The following is a 12,562-nucleotide window of genomic DNA, read 5'->3' as shown; positions in this document are numbered from 1 at the left end:
TTGGCCTGGACAGTGAACTTATTGACATCTGCTCTGGGGTCAGGGTAGAAACCACAGATCTGTGTTCAGATTACCGAACCCCAGTTGTAACCTGACACAGCAGGAGGATGTTGGGCTAGTAACTGAAAGGTCGCTGATTTTAATACCCAAGCCGACAAGATGTGCCCTTGAGCAAGGCATTTAACCTTCATTTGCTCCAGGGGCGCCGTAATATTATGGCTGACAGTTTTTTTTACATATCTGATCCTTAACCAGGATCTCTGTTGGACATGCAGGCAACTGTAGACTTGTGTGGGTGTGGAGAGCCTTCTGGTGGCTGCTGTTTGTCAGGTGCCTCAGGATGGAAAAATAAAGGTTGAGTTCAGTAGGCTGCATGAAACTGATATGCCTACTACGTACTGAACACAGCCATTTAGAGAGAACTGTTTGAAACGTAGAAGGCACCACCTGAACTTGTCCATTTCAGTTTGAGTGATCACTCTTCTTTTCAGTTCCATTGGAAAATGTGTTCCCCTGTTTGTGCTTCCCTGAAGGTGATGAGGTGTGACACTTGTTTGTAACTGTTGTTCCACAAGCCTTAAACAAGAGAAACCACATTTAGCTTGAGGAGACAGAGCTTTTTAACTGCCACACACGGGTAGTGTTTTAGCAGTGTTTCATGTCTAGCCTCTGTGTGTGTGTGTGTGTGTGTGTGTGTGTGTGTGTGTGTGTGTGTGTGTGTGTGTGTGTGTGTGTGTGTGTGTGTGTGTGTGTGTGTGTGTGTGTGTGTGCGCTGTCTGTGTGTGTGGTGTGTGCGCTGTCTGTGTGTGTGGTGTGTGTGCTGTCTGTGTGTGTGTGTGTGTGCGCTGTCTGTGTGTGCGCTGTCTGTCTGTGTGTGTGTGTGTGCGCTGTCTGTGTGTGTGTGTGTGTGTGCTGTGTGTGTGTGTGCGCTGTCTGTGTGTGTGTGTGCGCTGTCTGTGTGTGTGTGTGTGTGTGTGTGCGCTGTCTGTGTGTGTGTGTGTGTGTGTGCGCTGTCTGTGTGTGTGTGTGTGTGTGTGCGCTGTCTGTGTGTGTGCGCTGTCTGTGTGTGTGCGCTGTCTGTGTGTGTGTGTGTGTGCGCTGTCTGTGTGTGTGCGCTGTCTGTGTGTGTGTGTGTGTGTGCGCGCTGTCTGTGTGTGTGTGTGTGTGTGTGCGCGCTGTCTGTGTGTGTGTGTGTGTGCGCGCTGTCTGTGTGTGTGTGTGTGTGTGTGTGTGTGCGCGCTGTCTGTGTGTGTGTGTGTGTGCGCGCTGTCTGTGTGTGTGTGTGTGTGTGTGCGCGCTGTCTGTGTGTGTGTGTGTGTGCGCGCTGTCTGTGTGTGTGTGTGTGTGTGCGCGCTGTCTGTGTGTGTGTGTGTGTGTGCGCGCTGTCTGTGTGTGTGTGTGTGTGCGCGCTGTGTGTGTGTGTGCGCGCTGTGTGTGTGTGTGCGCGCTGTCTGTGTGTGTGTGTGTGTGTGTGCGCGCTGTCTGTGTGTGTGTGCGCGCTGTCTGTGTGTGTGTGCGCGCTGTCTGTGTGTGCGCGCTGTCTGTGTGCAATGGGAGTTGTCCTGTAGATATGTTTAGGTTACTCCAGCCAAACATTCTCTCCCCTGACTTACTGCATTCACTGAGCTCATCATTGGAACCAACTTTCACATCTTCTTGTGTTTTTAAATAAAATGTTGCGCAAAAGATTGGATATATTCTCTGCTACTTCTATTGTTTTTAAATGATGTTTTAATTGTTTAGATAGGACGAAACACTGTGCAGGCCTTTTTATTTACCTGTATAAGGCCTTCCACACTCACTCATGACATATTCAGAGATTTTCAACAATTGGCCTGAAGCAGGCTGTGCGTGCGTCACTGGTTTGTCAATTATTTAAAGAACACAATGTGTATTTACTGATTGTTCGGGTCAGAATTTTTTTTTGAACACAAAGGGTTTTCCACGAGGGGGGGGGTCCTGTGGGATTATTTAAGATAGCCTTTGGTTGGGTTTCAGATGATTTTTGGATGATGGCTTCAGGGGTGACGCTGGTTCTACCATTGGGATGCCAGGACAGAGAAGCGCTTTGACTGGGCTGAGCGGGAGCTGCCCTGCTGTAAAGGCGGGAGGGCCACGAGTGTTATGTATGCTATTGACCCCACGGCTGACCAGAATCTTTCGGAGCTTGTCTGCCTTTATTGTACTGCACAGGGCCTCTGTTGAACTGAAGTTAGTGCTTAATGCAGGTAAAACTAGGTACATGTTTTTTTCCAGGTCATGTAAAAATGTATCATGATTGCTGCATACATACTTCAGATGGTGCCATCATTGATCGTGTTCCCACGTATAAATATCTGGCCATTTCATTCAACATACATGTTGATGAGTTAAGAAAGGAAATTGGCAAATTTTATAGGAATAGGTCATACCTTACATTGGGGGCTCTCGAGTGGTGCGGCGGTCTAAGGCACTGCATCTCAGTGCTAGAGGTGTCACTACAGACCCTGGTTTGATTCCAGGCTGTATAACAACCGGCAGTGATTGGGAGTCCCATAGGGCGGCGCACAATTGGCCCAGCGTTGTTAGGGTTTGGCCCGGGGTAGGCCGTCATTTGTAAATAAGAATTTGTTCTTAACAGACTTGCCTAGATGGATAGATTGATTTAAAATGGCAGAAAATGAATAATTCAGTTGACATTCATTCTGATTTTAGACTATAGCAATATCAATGAGTGCTGCTACTGTATTGAAGGCCCTGGATGCTGAATATCATAGTGTATAGCGCTTCATTACGTTCGATAAGTTCAGCACTGTACTCTGTATGAGAAGGTATGCTGGCCTGATTTGAAGTCTCCCAAATCTATGCATTGCGTTCTTTTTGTCGATTTTAAAGCACTCTTGTGTAAACTACCACCGTACCTCACTTTTCTGGTAACCTACAGAAATTGAGCTTCAGACATGATCTCAGGAATGGTTTACTCTCGAGGTCCCTTCGATCTCGACATATTTAGGTAAATCTACTTTTAGCTATTTTGCACCTTGCTTCTGGAATGTCTACAGAGTTCACTGAAATTGAAAGAATTGGTGCCAACTCACCTGGTTAAATAAAGTAAAATAAACAAATGCATAGTTATACGATTACATATATTATACATGTAGCATTGTCTATTTGTGTATGGTGAATTTGTCTTTGTGTGTGGGTGTTCATGGATTTATTCTGTGCTCATCATATGAATCTAACATGCGCTCTCTCTTCTCCCCTCAAGATTACAGTGTGAGTCGGACACAGGCAGATAAACACACCCACTCTCTGAGCCGTAAAGAAGAGGCAGCCGTACCTCAGCTCTCAAGCACAATGCCCATCTGACACACAACTAGTAAGTACAAGGTGTGTCTGTGTGTTGTAAACTACAGTAGAAGCTCTAATCAGGCTTAGCCCCAGGCAGAATCTGAGCCACGTTAACGTTGTGTTGCTGTGGCAGACAAACGACTGCTCTGTTCTACTCTGGTTGTACGGTAGCCACTTAGACAGGGGACATAATGACAGGCCAACACACAGTTGGAGACAGAGGGAGGAACTGGTGGCTAGACTGACATAAGGACAGCTGTACCAGTGGAATGTCTGTGTGGTAAGTCTGTGGAAGGCAGCCCTTTGTGACTGTACTTCGGCTTGGATGCACCCGCACACACACGAAGTCCAGCAAGCCACACAAAGGCCAGTGCTGTCTGTCTGGCACACAGGGTCTCTCTATGCTGTATGTCAGTGATCTGAACAGCTCCCTTATTCCTCATTAGGTTCACTGTCGTGTGTGTGTGTGTGTGTGTGTGTGTGTGTGTGTGTGGAGGATTTAATGAGAGAAGGGAAGGACACTAGGAATGTTATCAGACAGCTGGCCATTATTAAACATGTCACTATGACACATTTGTTTCAGTACTGTAAGTGGGTCGTTCCACCAATTCAGTGCCTTTCGAGAAGTGTTAGTTGGTTTAAAAAAAGGAAGTTTGTTAAAAATCATTCTGTCATAATGTTCAAAAACAAGTTTTTCCATCTCAAGGTTAAATAAAAAGTAACAGGGTTGACGATTTCATCTTAAATCAGCCATAAATCCCCTTGTAACAGGGAGTGGCAATTGAATGCGAACTTCACAAAAAAAAATGTTATGTCTAAAACAATTGAAATAAAATGGAGTCCTTCATGACAGTAAAAAGGAAAACAAACAAAATGATAGCAAATAATTTAAAGAGTAAAAACTGCTTCTTTGAATCCCCTGTATGTTGTGAGTAGAAGATGGTAATGGGCTGGTGATAAGATATTATCACGAATCTCACAATTCTATATGTATTTCGATTCTGCAATAATAAAATTTTTTTGTTGCAATTTCATGTTCCAAACATATGTCTTACTATATGTCTGCTGCAGTGAGATGAGACAGCATAAGAAAATTAGTTTTTTATCAGTCAGGGAAATAAAAGAGCTAAAAACATGTTGGCTCACTATTTATAAAGATTGAGAAAAAGGTATAGGATGAAAAATACCTGAGTTTTGGCACAGGTACGTCCCATTAACGCTACCTACCATTTTTATTTTAGAAATCGATATTTGGAGTCTATCGTCCAATAATATTATCGCAATATGCAACTATTGATTAAAATGTATTTGTTTATAACCCCGTCGCTAATATCTATTGGAAACAGGGTTGACGTGCTATGCTCAACCCGCTCAGTTTTTCACCACCTAAAGATTCTGGGTTTGAGTCCAGGCTCTGTCGCAGCCGGCTGCGACCAGGAGACCCATGGGGCGGCGCACAATTGGCCAAGCGTCGTCCGGGTTAGGGGAGGGTTTGGCCGGCAGGGATGTCCTTGTTCCATCGCACACTAACGACTCCTGTGGCGGGCCGGGCACAGTGCACGCTGACATGGTCGCCAGGTGTACGGTGTTTCGGAGGACGCACGGTTCTCGACTTTCGCCTCTCCCGAGTCCTTACGGGAGTTGCAGCGATGAGACAAGACTGTAACTACCAATTGGCCAAAAAGAGTAGAAGCAGCTCACCTGCTTTTACACTGATTTGACTATTTGATGTTCAATTTTCCACCATAATTAAACGGGAGTTCAGTTCATGTAACAGAGTTTATCTTAAAATGAGGGACAGATATATATTTTTTACCTTTATTTATTTCATGTGATTAATTTATAAATAAATAATCTTCAGAAATGACTTTGTCAATGTAACAATAACGAGGGCTTTACAATGACGGTGAAACATGGAGACATTTTGGGATTAAGCGGGTTAAAATCTTCCTCGAAGTGACAGGTTTGATGGAGGTACACATCAAAATGCTGAATTTTAGCACTCACAAGCCGTTATTCATATTTAAAATAAGATTTATTAAATTAGAAATGTAGTCTATTAAAGGAGACTTCATTTAATATAACAGACTTTTAAAACACAATTTTAATGCACAATTTCTACTTAAAATATCAAAGGGATGCAAAATGCGCTATTTTCGTGGAACGACCCAGGTGTATGTATGCAGCCATACAATTATGGACTATAGGGAGACGGCTGTAGGTTGTTGATTGGCAGCATTAAGCCTATAAGTGTGTAGTACAAGTTGTTCCAAGATAGATAGGGCTCATACTAACTTCTCCCAATCCACTCTACTTCAGATCTCTGGCTAATGCCTACCCTAAGCTCTTTCAGCTGTCTCATACCTACTTCTCGCTCGCTCTCATGCGCTCTCATTCTCTCTTGACTTTTTCCACATTTTGTTACTTTACTGCCTTATTCAAAACAAAACTGCAACCTACACACTATCCAAAATTGAAAAAGTAAAACATTTTTTAATTTTTTATTGTAGCAAATGTATAAACTATATATATGTGTGTGTGTGTGTGTGTGTGTGTGTGTGTGTGTGTGTGTGTGTGTGTGTGTGTGTGTGTGTGTGTGTGTGTGTGTGTGTGTGTGTGTGTGTGTGTGTGTGTGTATATATATATATATATACGTGTATATATATATATATATATATATATATATATATATATATACGTATATACATATATACACACATACATATATATATACGTATGTATGTACGTACGTACGTACGTACGTATTCAGACCCTTTGCTATGAGACTCAAAATTCATCTCAGGTGCATCCTGTTTCCATTGATCATCCTTGATGTTTCTTCAACCAGGAGTCCACCTGTGGTAAATTCAATTGATTTGGAAAGGCACACACCTGTCTATATAAGGTCCCACAGTTGACAGTACATGTCAGAGCAAAAACCAAGCCGTGAGTTCGGAGGAATTGTCTGTAGAGCTCTGAGACATGTTTGTGTCGAACCACAGATCTGGGGAAGGAGACCACATTTTGTTTGCAGCATTGAAGGTTCCCAAGAGCACAGTGGCTTCCATCATTCTTAAATGGAAGAAGTTTGGAACCACCAAGAGCAATCTGGGGAGAAGTGACGAAGAACCCGATGGTCACGCTGACAGAGCTCCAGAGTTCCTCTGTGGAGATGGGAGAACCTTCCAGAAGGACAACCATCTCTGCAGCATTACACCAAATAGGCCTTTAAGATAGTGGACAGACAGAAGCCGCTCCTCAGTAAAAGGCACATGACAGCCCGCTTGGAGTTTGCCAAAAGGCATCTAAAGACTTTGACCATGAGAAACTGATGAAACCAAGATTGAACTCTTTGGCCTGAATGCCAAGTGTCACGTCTTGAGGAAACCTGGCACCATCCCTATGGTGAAGCATGGTGGTGGCAGCGTCATGCTGTGGGAATGTTTTTCAGTGGCAGAGACTGGGAGACTAGTCTGGATAAAGGGAAACATGTACAGAGAGGTCCTTGATGAAAACCTGTTCCAGAGCACTCAGGACCTCAGACTGGGATGAAGGTTCACCTTCCAACAGGACAACAACCCTAGCCAAGACAACCCAGGAGTGGTTTCCGGATAAGTCTCTGAATGTCCTTGAGTGGCCCAGCCAGAGCCCGGACTTGAACCCGATCAAACATCTCTGGAGAGACCTGAAAATAGCTGTGCAGCCATACTCCCCATCCAACCTGATAGAGGATCTGCAGAGAGGAATGGGAGAAACTCCTCAAATACAGGTGTGCCAAGAATGTAGTGTCATACCCAAGAAGACTTGAGGCTGTAATTGCTGCCAAAGGTGCTTCAACAAAGTACTGAGTAAAGGGTCTGTATGCTTATGTAAATGTGATATTTTGTATAAAAACCCTTTTGAATTGAATCATTTTAGAATAAGTCACAATGTGGAAAAGGTCAAGGGGTCTGAATACTTTCAGAATGCGTGTGTGTGTGTATACACACAATTGCAGTCAAGTTTGGACATGCCGACTCATTCAAGGGGTTTCTTCATTTTTACTATTTTCTACATTGTAGAATAATAGTGAAGACATCAAAACTACGAGATAACACATGGAATCATGTAGTAACCAAAAAAGTATTAAAATATATTTGAGATTTGTTACGCACACCTCTAGTAAGAGGGAATGCAACACCCTGCTACAACTCAACTCTCCATGGTGTGAAAGAGGTATGGACTGTAGGTGTGAGTAAGGATGACAAAAAGGCAGAGAATACCGTTTACAGGGAATTTATTCCTTCACACGGTAAGTTTGGGGAAAAGGGTCTGGACGGAACCAAAGCAAAGAAAGTAAATATCGAAGCCCCCTCTCCTACCTTACCTGCCTACCCACTACTTAACTAACTAGCACCACCTGGTGCACTAACCAAAATACAGGGGATGGTCCGCCCAGGTCTTTCCTAGTGTGCATAGACAAACTACTACGGGTAATGTATGCCCGCGGGCCTTTTGCCTAAGCACTCCCTAGGTGCCTTCCCCCCTGGGAACAAATGAAACAAATGTACAAACTACTTCATAACAAAACCTGAGAAAACACTAACCCAGGACATTAAAGAAAACTCTCTGAGCACCAAACATAACAATAAGCTTTCACAGCAACAACTAACTCAGTACATACCCAATTCTCTTTATGAGAAACAATATATATATATATATATATATATATATAACCCTCTGCCATCAACCCCCTCTCTCAGCAAATATCCCCCTCAGCAATCATTCCCTTTCTGAGCAATAGAACACTGGCTTATATAGCTTTAGGTGGGGTTGGTAATTGGAGACAGCTGCGTCCTGACGAGGGGGCGGGGTCAGCTGTCCAATCAGCAATGGGGCCGACCAATCAGCTGCTTGGAGAACTTCAGGAAGCCATTACCTGAAACACACTCACAAATACACAAACTACAACACAGAAACTGGGGAACGTAACAAGATTCTTCAAAGTAGCCACCCTTTGCCTTGATGACAGCTTTGCACTCTCTTGGCATTCTCTCAACCAGCTTCACTTGGAAAGCTTTTCCCACAGTCTTTAAGGAGTTCCCACATATGCTGAGCACTTGTTGGCTGTTTTTACTTCACTCTGCAGTCCAACTCATCCCAAACCATCTCAATTGGGTTGAGGTCAGGTGATTTTGGTGGATAGGTCATCTGATGCAGCACTCCATCTCTCTCCTTGGTCAAATAGCCCTTACACAGCCTGGAGGTGTGTTTTGGGTCATTGTCCTGTTGAAAAACAAATGCTAGTCCCACTAAGCGCAAACCAGATGGGATGGTGTATCGCTGCAGAATGTGGTGGTAGCCATGCCGGTTAAGTGTACCTTGAATTCTAAATAAATCACGGACAGTGCCACCAGCAAAGCACCATCACACCACCTCCATGCTTCATGTTGGGAGCCACACATGCGGAAATCATTCGTTCACCGACTCTACGTCTCACACACACGGCGGTTGGAACCAAAAATCTACAGTTGTGACTCATCTGAGCAAAGGACAGATTTCCACCGCTCTAATGTCCGTTGCTCGTGTTTCTTGGCCCATGCAAGTCTCTTCTTATTGGTGTCCTTTAGTAGTGGTTTCTTTGCAGCATTTCGACCATGAAGGCCTGATTCACGCAGTCTCCTCTGAACAGTTGATGTTCAGATGTCTTATTTGAACTCTGAAGCATTTATTTGTGCTACAATTAGAGGCTGGTAACTCTAATGAACTTAACCTCTGCAGCAGAGGTAACTCTGGGTCTTCCTTTCCTGTAGCTGTCCTCATGAGAGCCAGTTTCATCATAGCGCTTGATGGTTTTTGCGACTGCACTTGAAGAAACGTTCAAAGTTATAAAAAATTTCCGCATTGCCTGACCTTCATGTCTTAAAGTAATGATGGTCTCTTTGGTTATTTGATCTGTTCTTGCCATAATATGGACTTGGTCTTTTACCAAATAGAGCTATCTTCTGTAGACCACCCCTACCTTGTCACAATATAACTGATAGGCTCAAATGCATTAAGAAGGAAATTAACTTCCACAAATTAACTTTTAACAAGGCACACCTGTTAATTGAAATGCATTCAAAGTGACTACCTCACTAAGCTGGTTGGGAGAATGCCAAGAGTGTGCAACGCTGTCAAAGCAAACGGTTACATTTTAAGAATGTGAAATATAAAATATATTTTCATTTGTTTAGCTTTTTTTGGAGGGGGGTTACTACATGATTCCATGTGTTAGTTCATATTTGATGTGTTCACTATTATTCTACAATGTAGAAAATAAAAATGGAATGAGTAGGTGTGCCAACTTTTGACTGGTACTGTATATACAGTGCTGCTTGAAAGTATGTGAACCTTACAGGACTGGTCCTTTTTCTGATTTAAAATCAACATTCAAAATCCTTATCTAAATTCGTAATAAAGACATTCCAAGTAAATGACAAACAAAAATAATATATTTTCATTGTTTATTTAACTAAAGTGGTTTAACACACTCAGATTTGATATGTGCAAAATGATTTGAACCCCTTAAGTCAATCACTTGTGGCACCTCCATTAGCAGCGATAACTTGGAGTAAACATCTCCTATAGCCAGTAATCAGTCTCTGACATGTGTTTTGAGGGATTTTTGCCCACTCCTCCTTACAGAACTCAGCCAATTGAGTGAAGTTTGAGGAGTGTCTGGTATGAACTGCCCACTTCAGGTCCTGCCACAGCATCTTTTTTGGATTTAGGCCAGGACTTTGACTTGGCCAATCCAAAACCCAAATCTTCTTTCTCTTGAGCCATTCTTTGGTAGATTTGCTTGATTTCTTTGGTCATTGTCTTGTTGGAAGACGCGATTTTTGGCCCAGCTGTAGCTCCTTGACTGATGGCCTGATGTTCTGTTCAGGAATCTCCTGGTACACCTCAGAATTCAGTGTTCCCTTAATGATGTGGAGTCGTCCAAGTCCAGTGTGGGAAAAGCAGCCCCAGATCTTGACATTCCCACCACCATGCTTAGCTATTGGGATCAGGTTCTTTTGGTGGTATTTTTGACTCATCGGTCCAGAGAATGGACTTCCAGAAACCTTCAACTTTGCCAGAGACCACCTGGACAAACCTAAGACGGGCAGTTTGGTTCTTTTTTGACAGCAGAGGTTTCTTCCTAGCAAACCTCCCATAAATGGCATTTTGGTTCACTTTTCTTATTGTTGAAGCATGCGCAGTTACCTGAGATTCAGCAAGGTAGGTCTGCAAATCTCTAGATGTTATCTATGGGTTGGCCTTTACCTGATTTTATTATTGTTCTTGTGGCTCTTGGAGATATTTTGGAAGTGCGTCACTTATTTTTGCACCTGCACTAATTACTTTTTAATGTTTTTCTACTACATGCATGATATCCTCTGTGGTATTGGTAAATATTAACCTGTTAGCTCAGATCAAAAAGACTGGTTCTGATTAAATTACGATTTCATGGTAAACACTAGGGGGTTCACATACTTTCAAGCAGCACTGTATATTCAATATGATCGTTTTTTTTTTTTGCTCCCGTTTTTTCCCTTAGCTTTTGGCAAGCTGTGACTGTGCTGCCAACTCTAGAACACCAGACCTTTCCCCAAAAAGTATACACAGTTTCTCTTTGTTTGATTGTTCTGTGAATGTAGAACTTCACATTTTGAATTTTGAACACTCTGTGTGTCTCTCAATTCAGTAAATGCTTTATTGGCGTGGATAGTGTGTCAAAAATATCCTGTGGCGTTCTGCATTAGCATCGAACTGCCCCCGCGATATGCAACTTTTTAGGGAAGTTAGAAACCAATACACACAGGCAGTTAGAAACGCCAAGGCTAGCTTTTTCAAACAGAAATTTGCTTCGTGCAACTCCAACTCTAAAAAGTTCTGGGACATTGTAAAGTCCATGGAGAATAAGAACACCTCCTCCCAACTGCCCACTGCACTGAGGATAGGAAACTCTGTCACCACCGATAAGCCCACTATAATTGAGAATTTCAATAAGCATTTTTCTACGGCTGGCCATGCTTTCCACCTAACTACCCCTACTGCATTCAACAGCACTGCACCCCCCACAGCTACTCGCCCAAGCCTCCCCCATTTCTCCTTCTCCCAAATCCATTCAGCTGATGTTCTGAAAGAGCTGCAAAATCTGGACCCCTACAAATCAGCTGGGCTTGACAATCTGGACCCTTTCTTTCTAAAATTATCTGCCGAAATTATTGCAACCCCTATTACTAGCCTGTTCAACCTCTCTTTCGTGTCGTCTGAGATTCCCATAGATTGGAAAGCAGCTGCTGTCATCCCCCTCTTCAAAGGAGGTGACACTCTTGACCCAAGTTGCTACAGACCTATATCCATCCTACCCTGCCTTTCTAAGGTCTTCGAAAGCCAAGTCAACAAACAGATTACCGACTATTTTGAATCCCACCGCACCCTCTCCGCTATGCAATCTGGTTTCAGAGCTGGTCATGGGTGCACCTCAGCCACGCTCAAGGTCCTAAACGACATCGTAACCGCCATCGATAAGAAACATTACTGTGCTGCCGTATTCATTGACCTGGCCAAAGCTTTTGACTCTGTTAATCACCACATCCTCATCGGCAGACTTAGTAGCCTTGGTTTCTCAAACGATTGCGTCGCCTGGTTCACCAACTACTTCTCTGACAGAGTTCAGTGTGTCAAATCGGAGGGCCTACTGTCTGGACCTCTGGCAGTCTCTATGGGGGTACCACAGGGTTCAATTCTTGGGCCAACTCTTTTCTCTGTATACATAAATGATGTCGCTCTTGCTGCTGGTGAATCTCTGATCCACCTCTACGCAGACGACACCATTCTGTATACTTCTGGCCCTTCTTTGGACACTGTGTTAACAACCCTCCAGACGAGCTTCAATGCCATTCAACTCTCCTTCCGTGGTCTCCAACTGCTCCTAAACACAAGTAAAACTAAATGTATGCTCTTCAACCGATCGCTGCCTGCACCTGCCCGCCCATCCAGCATCACTTCTCTGGACGGTTCTAACTTAGAATTTGTGGACAACTACAAATACCTAGGTGTCTGGTTAGACTGTAAACTCTCCTTCCAGACTCACATCAATCATCTCCAATCCAAAGTGAAATCTAGAATTGGCTTCCTATTTCGCAACAAAGCATCCTTCACTCATGCTGCCAAACATACCCTCGTAAAACTGACCATCCTACCAATCCTCGACTTCGGC

General features: G+C 43.5%; 1 protein-coding gene across 5 annotated transcripts in view; it reads left to right on the top strand.

The window, feature by feature from the left end:
- LOC115192447 (ras-specific guanine nucleotide-releasing factor RalGPS2) overlaps window positions 1-12,562 on the top strand; it is a 153,737-nt gene that overhangs the window by 31,854 nt on the left and 109,321 nt on the right. For 4 of the 5 annotated variants that reach the window (XM_029750952.1, XM_029750949.1, XM_029750953.1 and 1 more), the window contains exon 2: window positions 3,248-3,358. The gene's annotated coding sequence lies outside the window, so the exon portion shown is untranslated. Of the gene's footprint in view, window positions 1-3,247; window positions 3,370-12,562 lie in introns of all 5 variants that reach the window. The other variant, XM_029750951.1, reaches the window with a different exon arrangement.

The sequence above is a fragment of the Salmo trutta genome, chromosome 4 (genome assembly GCF_901001165.1).
Source record: "Salmo trutta chromosome 4, fSalTru1.1, whole genome shotgun sequence".
NCBI classification, from domain to species: Eukaryota; Metazoa; Chordata; class Actinopteri; order Salmoniformes; family Salmonidae; genus Salmo; species Salmo trutta.
The sequence above is the reverse complement of the archived record's forward strand: the minus strand, read 5'-3'. Positions and strand labels throughout refer to the sequence as shown.